Source organism: Elephas maximus, chromosome 17, assembly GCF_024166365.1.
Source record: "Elephas maximus indicus isolate mEleMax1 chromosome 17, mEleMax1 primary haplotype, whole genome shotgun sequence".
In the NCBI taxonomy this organism is placed as follows: Eukaryota; Metazoa; Chordata; class Mammalia; order Proboscidea; family Elephantidae; genus Elephas; species Elephas maximus.
This window is the reverse complement of record NC_064835.1, coordinates 91252712-91265330: the sequence shown is the minus strand read 5'-3', so window position 1 is coordinate 91265330 and position 12619 is coordinate 91252712.

Genomic DNA, 12619 nt, shown 5'->3' with positions numbered 1-12619 from the left:
CAACCCTGGCCCTTGACCCTGACCCTTGACCCTGACCCCTGACCCTGACCCCTAACACTAACCCTGACACTAACCCTCACCCTTAAACCTAACCATAACCCTAACCCCTAACCTAACCCTAACACAACCCTTATCGTCTAACCGTCTAACCCTAACCCTAACCCTCTAACCCTAACCCTAACCCTCAAACCCTAACCGGTAACCCCAGATGTTACCCAAATCTTAACCACTGTCCTTAACACAATCTTTAAGCCTGTATCTAACACTTACCTTAACTTTAAGACAAGATAGAACCCTAACCTTAACTCTAGGTCAAATGCTAGCTAGAGATCTAACCAGAACCCTAATCCTGATCTTAGATTAAACACTACTTCTAACCCTCAACATAACTTTAAACCTAGATCTAACCCTAACCCTTACCCTAACTTCTAACCCTCAGCCTAACTCTAAACCTACTAACCCTAACCCAACCCTGATAAAACCCTAAATCTATCCCTAGTCTAACCCTAGATGTGACACTATGTCTGACCATAACCCTAATGCCTAACCCTACCACACTACCGAACACTAACCATAAATCTAACACTATGCCAAAACCCTATCTCTAATCATAAAAGCGGAACCCGAGCCCTAACCTGAGCCCTAATCCTAACTCTAAACCTGACAGGCGAACCCTCGCCCTCACCCTAACCCTAAGCCTCGAAAGTACCCTAAACCCTCAAACCCTTATCCTAACACTTACCCTCGAACCCTAACCATAACCCTCGAACCCTAACCCTAACCCTCGAATCCTAACCCAAAACTTAACCCTCGTAATCTACCCTAACCCTTACCGTCCAAACTTAACCCTAACCCTCTAACCCTAACCGTACCCCTAACCCTCTAATCCTAACCCTAACCCTCTAACCATAACCCTAACCCTCTAACACTAACCTTAACCTTCTAACCCTATCGCCTAACGCTAACTCTAACCCCTAACCCGAACCCAAACCCCCAACCCTAACCCTAATCTGAACAGCCTAACCCTAACCCAAATACCCTAACCCGAAGCCTAACCCGAAACCCCTAGCCCTAAACAGAACCCCGTAACCCTAACCCTGTAACCCTAACCCCCAACCCTAACACTAACCCCTAACCCTAAACTCTAACCACCTAAAACTAACCTCCTAACCCTGGCCCTTGACCCTGACCCCTGACAATAACCCTGACACTAACCCTAACCCTTAAACGTACCCATAACCCTAACCCCTTAACCTAACCATAACCCTAACGCTTATCGTTTAACAGTCTAACCCTAACACTAACCCTGTAACCTTAACCCTCTAACCCTAACCGCTAACCCCAGATGTTACCCCAATCATAACCACTATCCTTACCACCATCTTTAAGCCTATATCTAACACTTACCTTAACTTTAAGACAAGATAGATCCTTAACCTCAAGTCTAGGTCAAATGCTACCTACAGATCTAACCATAACCCTAATCCTGATGTTAGGTTAAACACTACTTCTAACCCTCAACATAACTCTAAACCTAGATCTAACCCTAACCCTTACCCTAACTTCTAACCCTCAGCCTAACTCTAAACCTACTAACCCTAAACCAACCCTGATAGAACCCTAAATCTATCCCTAGTCTAACCTTAGATGTGACACTATGTCTGACCATAACCCTAATGCCTAACCCTACCACACTACCTAACACTAACCATAAATCTCACACTATGCCAAAACCCTATCTCTAACCATAAAACCCGAACCCGAGCCCTAACCTGAGCCCTAACCCTAACCCTAAACCTAACACGCGAACCCTCACCCTCACTCTCACCCTAACCCTCGAACGTACCCTGAACCCTCAAACCCTTATCCTAACACTTACCCTCGAACTCTAACCCAAACCCTTGAACCCTAACCCTAACCCTCGAATCCTAACCCAAAACTTAACCCTCGAATCCTAACCCAAAACTTAACCCTCGAACTCTACCCTAACCCTTACCGTCCAACCTTAACCCCAACCCTCTAACCTTAACCGTAACCCTAACCCTCTAACCATAACCCTAACCCTCTAACACTACCCCTAACCCTAACCTTCTAACCCTATAGCCTAACGGTAACCGTAACCTCTTATCCGAACCCGACCAGCAACACTAACTCTGCTCCGAACACCCTAACACTAACCCAAACACCCTAACCCGAAGCCTAACCCGAAACCCCTAGCCCTAAACAGAACCCCGTAACCCTAACCCTGTAACCGTAACCCCCAACTCTAACCCTAACACTAACCCCTAACCCTAAACTCTAACCCCCTAAAACTAACCTCCTAACCCTGGCCCTTGACCCTGACCCCTGACCCTGACCCCTGACAATAACCCTGACACTAACCCTAACCCTTAAACATACCCATAACCCTAACCCCTTAACCTAACCCTAACCCTAACGCTTATCGTCTAACAGTCTAACCCTAACCCTCACCCTGTAACCTTAACCCTCTAACCCTAACCGCTAAACCCAGATGTTACCCCAATCATAACCACTATCCTTAACACAATCTTGAAGCCTATATCTAACACTTACCTTAACTTTAAGACAAGATAGATCCTTAACCTTAAGTCTAGGTCAAATGCTAGCTACAGATCTAACCAGAACCCTAATCTTAGATTAAACACTACTTCTAACCCTCAACATAACTCTAAATCTAGATCTAACCCTAACCCTTACCCTAACTTCTAACCCTCAGCCTAACTGTAAACCTACTAACCGTATCCCAACCCTGATAGAACCCTAAATCTATCCCTAGTCTAACCATAAATGTGCCACTATGTCTGACGATAACCCTAATGCCTAAACCTACCACACTACCTAACACTAACCATAAATCTAACACTATGCCAAACCCTATCTCTACCCATAAAACCCGAAACCCAACCCGAACCCCGAACTGGAACCCGAACCCTAACCGTAACCCTCGAAAACTAACCTGAACCCTAACCCTAACCCTAACCATCGAATGTAAACCAAACCCTCAAACACTCACCATAACCCTAACCCTAGAACCCTAACCCTAATCCTCGAACCCTAACCCGAACCCTTACCCTCGAACTCTACCTTAACCCTAACCCCCAACCTTAATCCTAACCCACTAACCCTAACCCTAACCCTAACGCTCTAATCCTAGCCCTGACCCTCTAAGCATAACCCTAACCCTCTAACACTAACACTAACCTTCGAACCTTATCGCCTAACGCTAACCCTAACCCCTAACCCGAACCCAAACCCCCAACCCTAACTCTAATCTGAACACCCTAACCCTAACCCAAATACCCTAACCCGAAGCCTAACCCGAAGCACCTAACCCTAAACGGAACCCTGCAACCCTAACCCTGTAAACCTAACCCCCTACCCTAACCCTAACCCTAATCCTAAACCCCTAACCCTAAACTCTGACCCCTTAACACTAACCCCCAACCCTGGCCCTTGACCCTGACCCTTGACCATGACCCCTGACCCTGACCCCTAACACTAACCCTGACACTAACCCTAACCCTTAAACCTAACCATAACCCTAACCCCTAACCTAACCCTAACCCAACCCTTATCGTCTAACCGTCTAACCCTAACCCTAACCCTCTAACCCTAACCCTCTAACCCTAACCGCTAACCCCAGATGTTACCCAAATCATAACCACTATCCTTAACACAATCTTTAAGCCTGTATCTAACACTTACCTTAACTTTAAGACAAGATAGAGCCCTAGCCTTAACTCTAGGTCAAATGCTAGCTACAGATCTAACCAGAACCCTAATCTTAGATTAAACACTACTTCTAACCCTCAACATAACTCTAAATCTAGATCTAACCCTAACCCTTACCCTAACTTCTAACCCTCAGCCTAACTCTAAACCTACTAACCCTATCCCAACCCTGATAGAACCCTAAATCTATCCCTAGTCTAACCATAAATGTGACACTATGTCTGACGATAACCTTAATGCCTAAACCTACCACACTACCTAACACTAACCATAAATCTAACACTATGCCAAACCCTATCTCTACCCATAAAACCCGAAACCCAGCCCGAACCCCGAACTGGAACCCGAACCCTAACCCTAACCCTCGAACCCTAACCCGAACCCTAACCCTAATCCTAACCGTCGAATGTAAACCAAACCCTCAAACACTCACCATAACCCTAACCCTAGAACCCTAACCCTAACCCTCGAACCCTAACCCGAACCCTTACCCTCGAACTCTACCTTAACCCTAACCCCCTAACCTTAACCCTAACCCACTAACCCTAACCGTAACCCTAACCCTCTAATCCTAACCCTGACCCTCTAAGCATAACCCTAACCCTCTAACACTAACACTAACCCTAACCTTCTAACCCTATCGCCTAACGCTAACCCTAACCCCTAACCTGAACCCTAACCCCCAACCCTAACTCTAATCTGAACACCCTAACCCTAACCCAAATACTCTAACCCGAAGCCTAACCCGAAGCACCTAACCCTAAACAGAACCCCGTAACCCTAACCCTGTTACCCTAACCCCCAACCCTAACAGTAACCCTAATCCTAAACCCCTAACCCTAAACTCTGACCCCTTAACACTAACCCCCAACCCTGGCCCTTGACCCTGACCCTTGACCCTGACCCCTGACCCTGACCCCTAACACTAACCCTGACACTAACCCTCACCCTTAAACCTAACCATAACCCTAACCCCTAACCTAACCCTAACCCAACCCTTATCGTCTAACCGTCTAACCCTAACCCTAACCCTCTAACCCTAACCCTAACCCTCAAACCCTAACCGGTAACCCCAGATGTTACCCAAATCTTAACCACTGTCCTTAACACAATCTTTAAGCCTGTATCTAACACTTACCTTAACTTTAAGACAAGATAGAACCCTAACCTTAACTCTAGGTCAAATGCTAGCTAGAGATCTAACCAGAACCCTAATCCTGATCTTAGATTAAACACTACTTCTAACCCTCAACATAACTTTAAACCTAGATCTAACCCTAACCCTTACCCTAACTTCTAACCCTCAGCCTAACTCTAAACCTACTAACCCTAACCCAACCCTGATAAAACCCTAAATCTATCCCTAGTCTAACCCTAGATGTGACACTATGCCTGACCATAACCCTAATGCCTAACCCTACCACACTACCGAACACTAACCATAAATCTAACACTATGCCAAAACCCTATCTCTAATCATAAAAGCGGAACCCGAGCCCTAACCTGAGCCCTAATCCTAACTCTAAACCTGACAGGCGAACCCTCGCCCTCACCCTAACCCTAAGCCTCGAAAGTACCCTAAACCCTCAAACCCTTATCCTAACACTTACCCTCGAACCCTAACCATAACCCTCGAACCCTAACCCTAACCCTCGAATCCTAACCCAAAACTTAACCCTCATAATCTACCCTAACCCTTACCGTCCAAACTTAACCCTAACCCTCTAACCCTAACCGTACCCCTAACCCTCTAATCCTAACCCTAACCCTCTAACCATAACCCTAACCCTCTAACACTAACCTTAACCTTCTAACCCTATCGCCTAATGCTAACTCTAACCCCTAAACCGAACCCAAACCCCCAACCCTAACCCTAATCTGAACAGCCTAACCCTAACCCAAATACCCTAACCCGAAGCCTAACCCGAAACCCCTAGCCCTAAACAGAACCCCGTAACCCTAACCCTGTAACCCTAACCCCCAACCCTAACACTAACCCCTAACCCTAAACTCTAACCACCTAAAACTAACCTCCTAACCCTGGCCCTTGACCCTGACCCCTGACAATAACCCTGACACTAACCCTAACCCTTAAACGTACCCATAACCCTAACCCCTTAACCTAACCATAACCCTAACGCTTATCGTTTAACAGTCTAACCCTAACACTAACCCTGTAACCTTAACCCTCTAACCCTAACCGCTAACCCCAGATGTTACCCCAATCATAACCACTATCCTTAACACCATCTTTAAGCCTATATCTAACACTTACCTTAACTTTAAGACAAGATAGATCCTTAACCTCATGTCTAGGTCAAATGCTACCTACAGATCTAACCATAACCCTAATCCTGATGTTAGGTTAAACACTACTTCTAACCCTCAACATAACTCTAAACCTAGATCTAACCCTAACCCTTACCCTAACTTCTAACCCTCAGCCTAACTCTAAACCTACTAACCCTAAACCAACCCTGATAGAACCCTAAATCTATCCCTAGTCTAACCTTAGATGTGACACTATGTCTGACCATAACCCTAATGCCTAACCCTACCACACTACCTAACACTAACCATAAATCTCACACTATGCCAGAACCCTATCTCTAACCATAAAACCCGAACCCGAGCCCTAACCTGAGCCCTAACCCTAACCCTAAACCTAACACGCGAACCCTCACCCTCACTCTCACCTAACCCTCGAACGTACCCTGAACCCTCAAACCCTTATCCTAACACTTACCCTCGAACGCTAACCCAAACCCTTGAACCCTAACCCTAACCCTCGAATCCTAACCCAAAACTTAACCCTCGAACTCTACCCTAACCCTTACCGTCCAACCTTAACCCCAACCCTCTAACCTTAACCGTAACCCTAACCCTCTAACCATAACCCTAACCCTCTAACACTACCCCTAACCCTAACCTTCTAACCCTATAGCCTAACGGTAACTGTAACCCCTTATCCGAACCCGACCAGCAACACTAACTCTGCTCCGAACACCCTAACACTAACCCAAACACCCTAACCCGAAGCCTAACCCGAAACCCCTAGCCCTAAACAGAACCCCGTAACCCTAACCCTGTAACCGTAACCCCCAACCCTAACCCTAACACTAACCCCTAACCCTAAACTCTAACCCCCTAAAACTAACCTCCTAACCCTGGCCCTTGACCCTGACCCCTGACCCTGACCCCTGACAATAACCCTGACACTAACCCTAACCCTTAAACATACCCATAACCCTAACCCCTTAACCTAACCCTAACGCTTATCGTCTAACAGTCTAACCCTAACCCTCACCCTGTAACCTTAACCCTCTAACCCTAACCGCTAAACCCAGATGTTACCCAAATCATAACCACTATCCTTAACACAATCTTGAAGCCTATATCTAACACTTACCTTAACTTTAAGACAAGATAGATCCTTAACCTTAAGTCTAGGTCAAATGCTAGCTACAGATCTAACCAGAACCCTAATCTTAGATTAAACACTACTTCTAACCCTCAACATAACTCTAAATCTAGATCTAACCCTAACCCTTACCCTAACTTCTAACCCTCAGCCTAACTGTAAACCTACTAACCGTATCCCAACCCTGATAGAACCCTAAATCTATCCCTAGTCTAACCATAAATGTGCCACTATGTCTGACGATAACCCTAATGCCTAAACCTACCACACTACCTAACACTAACCATAAATCTAACACTATGCCAAACCCTATCTCTACCCATAAAACCCGAAACCCAACCCGAACCCCGAACTGGAACCCGAACCCTAACCCTAACCCTCGAAAACTAACCTGAACCCTAACCCTAACCCTAACCATCGAATGTAAACCAAACCCTCAAACACTCACCATAACCCTAACCCTAGAACCCTAACCCTAATCCTCGAACCCTAACCCGAACCCTTACCCTCGAACTCTACCTTAACCCTAACCCCCAACCTTAATCCTAACCCACTAACCCTAACCGTAACCCTAACCCTCTAATCCTAACCCTGACCCTCTAAGCATAACCCTAACCCTCTAACACTAACACTAACCCTAACCTTCTAACCCTATCGCCTAACGCTAACCCTAACCCCTAACCTGAACCCTAACCCCCAACCCTAACTCTAATCTGAACACCCTAACCCTAACCCAAATACTCTAACCCGAAGCCTAACCCGAAGCACCTAACCCTAAACAGAACCCCGTAACCCTAACCCTGTTACCCTAACCCCCAACCCTAACAGTAACCCTAATCCTAAACCCCTAACCCTAAACTCTGACCCCTTAACACTAACCCCCAACCCTGGCCCTTGACCCTGACCCTTGACCCTGACCCCTGACCCTGACCCCTAACACTAACCCTGACACTAACCCTCACCCTTAAACCTAACCATAACCCTAACCCCTAACCTAACCCTAACCCAACCCTTATCGTCTAACCGTCTAACCCTAACCCTAACCCTCTAACCCTAACCCTCAAACCCTAACCGGTAACCCCAGATGTTACCCAAATCTTAACCACTGTCCTTAACACAATCTTTAAGCCTGTATCTAACACTTACCTTAACTTTAAGACAAGATAGAACCCTAACCTTAACTCTAGGTCAAATGCTAGCTAGAGATCTAACCAGAACCCTAATCCTGATCTTAGATTAAACACTACTTCTAACCCTCAACATAACTTTAAACCTAGATCTAACCCTAACCCTTACCCTAACTTCTAACCCTCAGCCTAACTCTAAACCTACTAACCCTAACCCAACCCTGATAAAACCCTAAATCTATCCCTAGTCTAACCCTAGATGTGACACTATGCCTGACCATAACCCTAATGCCTAACCCTACCACACTACCGAACACTAACCATAAATCTAACACTATGCCAAAACCCTATCTCTAATCATAAAAGCGGAACCCGAGCCCTAACCTGAGCCCTAATCCTAACTCTAAACCTGACAGGCGAACCCTCGCCCTCACCCTAACCCTAAGCCTCGAAAGTACCCTAAACCCTCAAACCCTTATCCTAACACTTACCCTCGAACCCTAACCATAACCCTCGAACCCTAACCCTAACCCTCGAATCCTAACCCAAAACTTAACCCTCGTAATCTACCCTAACCCTTACCGTCCAAACTTAACCCTAACCCTCTAACCCTAACCGTACCCCTAACCCTCTAATCCTAACCCTAACCCTCTAACCATAACCCTAACCCTCTAACACTAACCTTAACCTTCTAACCCTATCGCCTAATGCTAACTCTAACCCCTAACCCGAACCCAAACCCCCAACCCTAACCCTAATCTGAACAGCCTAACCCTAACCCAAATACCCTAACCCGAAGCCTAACCCGAAACCCCTAGCCCTAAACAGAACCCCGTAACCCTAACCCTGTAACCCTAACCCCCAACCCTAACACTAACCCCTAACCCTAAACTCTAACCACCTAAAACTAACCTCCTAACCCTGGCCCTTGACCCTGACCCCTGACAATAACCCTGACACTAACCCTAACCCTTAAACGTACCCATAACCCTAACCCCTTAACCTAACCATAACCCTAACGCTTATCGTTTAACAGTCTAACCCTAACACTAACCCTGTAACCTTAACCCTCTAACCCTAACCGCTAACCCCAGATGTTACCCCAATCATAACCACTATCCTTAACACCATCTTTAAGCCTATATCTAACACTTACCTTAACTTTAAGACAAGATAGATCCTTAACCTCAAGTCTAGGTCAAATGCTACCTACAGATCTAACCATAACCCTAATCCTGATGTTAGGTTAAACACTACTTCTAACCCTCAACATAACTCTAAACCTAGATCTAACCCTAACCCTTACCCTAACTTCTAACCCTCAGCCTAACTCTAAACCTACTAACCCTAAACCAACCCTGATAGAACCCTAAATCTATCCCTAGTCTAACCTTAGATGTGACACTATGTCTGACCATAACCCTAATGCCTAACCCTACCACACTACCTAACACTAACCATAAATCTCACACTATGCCAAAACCCTATCTCTAACCATAAAACCCGAACCCGAGCCCTAACCTGAGCCCTAACCCTAACCCTAAACCTAACACGCGAACCCTCACCCTCACTCTCACCCTAACCCTAGAACGTACCTGAACCCTCAAACCCTTATCCTAACACTTACCCTCGAACTCTAACCCAAACCCTTGAACCCTAACCCTAACCCTCGAATCTTAACCCAAAACTTAACCCTCGAACTCTACCCTAACCCTTACCGTCCAACCTTAACCCCAACCCTCTAACCTTAACCGTAATCCTAACCCTCTAACCATAACCCTAACCCTCTAACACTACCCCTAACCCTAACCTTCTAACCCTATAGCCTAACGGTAACCGTAACCCCTTATCCGAACCCGACCAGCAACACTAACTCTGCTCCGAACACCCTAACACTAACCCAAACACCCTAACCCGAAGCCTAACCCGAAACCCCTAGCCCTAAACAGAACCCCGTAACCCTAACCCTGTAACCGTAACCCCCAACCCTAACCCTAACACTAACCCCTAACCCTAAACTCTAACCCCCTAAAACTAACCTCCTAACCCTGGCCCTTGACCCTGACCCCTGACCCTGACCCCTGACAATAACCCTGACACTAACCCTAACCCTTAAACATACCCATAACCCTAACCCCTTAACCTAACCCTAACCCTAACGCTTATCGTCTAACAGTCTAACCCTAACCCTCACCCTGTAACCTTAACCCTCTAACCCTAACCGCTAAACCCAGATGTTACCCCAATCATAACCACTATCCTTAACACAATCTTGAAGCCTATATCTAACACTTACCTTAACTTTAAGACAAGATAGATCCTTAACCTTAAGTCTAGGTCAAATGCTAGCTACAGATCTAACCAGAACCCTAATCTTAGATTAAACACTACTTCTAACCCTCAACATAACTCTAAATCTAGATCTAACCCTAACCCTTACCCTAACTTCTAACCCTCAGCCTAACTGTAAACCTACTAACCGTATCCCAACCCTGATAGAACCCTAAATCTATCCCTAGTCTAACCATAAATGTGCCACTATGTCTGACGATAACCCTAATGCCTAAACCTACCACACTACCTAACACTAACCATAAATCTAACACTATGCCAAACCCTATCTCTACCCATAAAACCCGAAACCCAACCCGAACCCCGAACTGGAACCCGAACCCTAACCGTAACCCTCGAAAACTAACCTGAACCCTAACCCTAACCCTAACCATCGAATGTAAACCAAACCCTCAAACACTCACCATAACCCTAACCCTAGAACCCTAACCCTAATCCTCGAACCCTAACCCGAACCCTTACCCTCGAACTCTACCTTAACCCTAACCCCCAACCTTAATCCTAACCCACTAACCCTAACCCTAACCCTAACGCTCTAATCCTAGCCCTGACCCTCTAAGCATAACCCTAACCCTCTAACACTAACACTAACCTTCGAACCTTATCGCCTAACGCTAACCCTAACCCCTAACCCGAACCCAAACCCCCAACCCTAACTCTAATCTGAACACCCTAACCCTAACCCAAATACCCTAACCCGAAGCCTAACCCGAAGCACCTAACCCTAAACGGAACCCTGCAACCCTAACCCTGTAAACCTAACCCCCTACCCTAACCCTAACCCTAATCCTAAACCCCTAACCCTAAACTCTGACCCCTTAACACTAACCCCCAACCCTGGCCCTTGACCCTGACCCTTGACCATGACCCCTGACACTGACCCCTAACACTAACCCTGACACTAACCCTAACCCTTAAACCTAACCATAACCCTAACCCCTAACCTAACCCTAACCCAACCCTTATCGTCTAACCGTCTAACCCTAACCCTAACCCTCTAACCCTAACCCTCTAACCCTAACCGCTAACCCCAGATGTTACCCAAATCATAACCACTATCCTTAACACAATCTTTAAGCCTGTATCTAACACTTACCTTAACTTTAAGACAAGATAGAGCCCTAGCCTTAACTCTAGGTCAAATGCTAGCTACAGATCTAACCAGAACCCTAATCTTAGATTAAACACTACTTCTAACCCTCAACATAACTCTAAATCTAGATCTAACACAAACCCTTACCCTAACTTCTAACCCTCAGCCTAACTCTAAACCTACTAACCCTATCCCAACCCTGATAGAACCCTAAATCTATCCCTAGTCTAACCATAAATGTGACACTATGTCTGACGATAACCTTAATGCCTAAACCTACCACACTACCTAACACTAACCATAAATCTAACACTATGCCAAACCCTATCTCTACCCATAAAACCCGAAACCCAGCCCGAACCCCGAACTGGAACCCGAACCCTAACCCTAACCCTAACCCTCGAACCCTAACCCGAACCCTAACCCTAATCCTAACCGTGGAATGTAAACCAAACCCTCAAACACTCACCATAACCCTAACCCTAGAACCCTAACCCTAACCCTCGAACCCTAACCCGAACCCTTACCCTCGAACTCTACCTTAACCCTAACCCCCTAACCTTAACCCTAACCCACTAACCCTAACCGTAACCCTAACCCTCTAATCCTAACCCTGACCCTCTAAGCATAACCCTAACCCTCTAACACTAACACTAACCCTAACCTTCTAACCCTATCGCCTAACGCTAACCCTAACCCCTAACCTGAACCCTAACCCCCAACCCTAACTCTAATCTGAACACCCTAACCCTAACCCAAATACTCTAACCCGAAGCCTAACCCGAAGCACCTAACCCTAAACAGAACCCCGTAACCCTAACCCTGTTACCCTAACCCCCAACCCTAACAGTAACCCTAATCCTAAACCCCTAA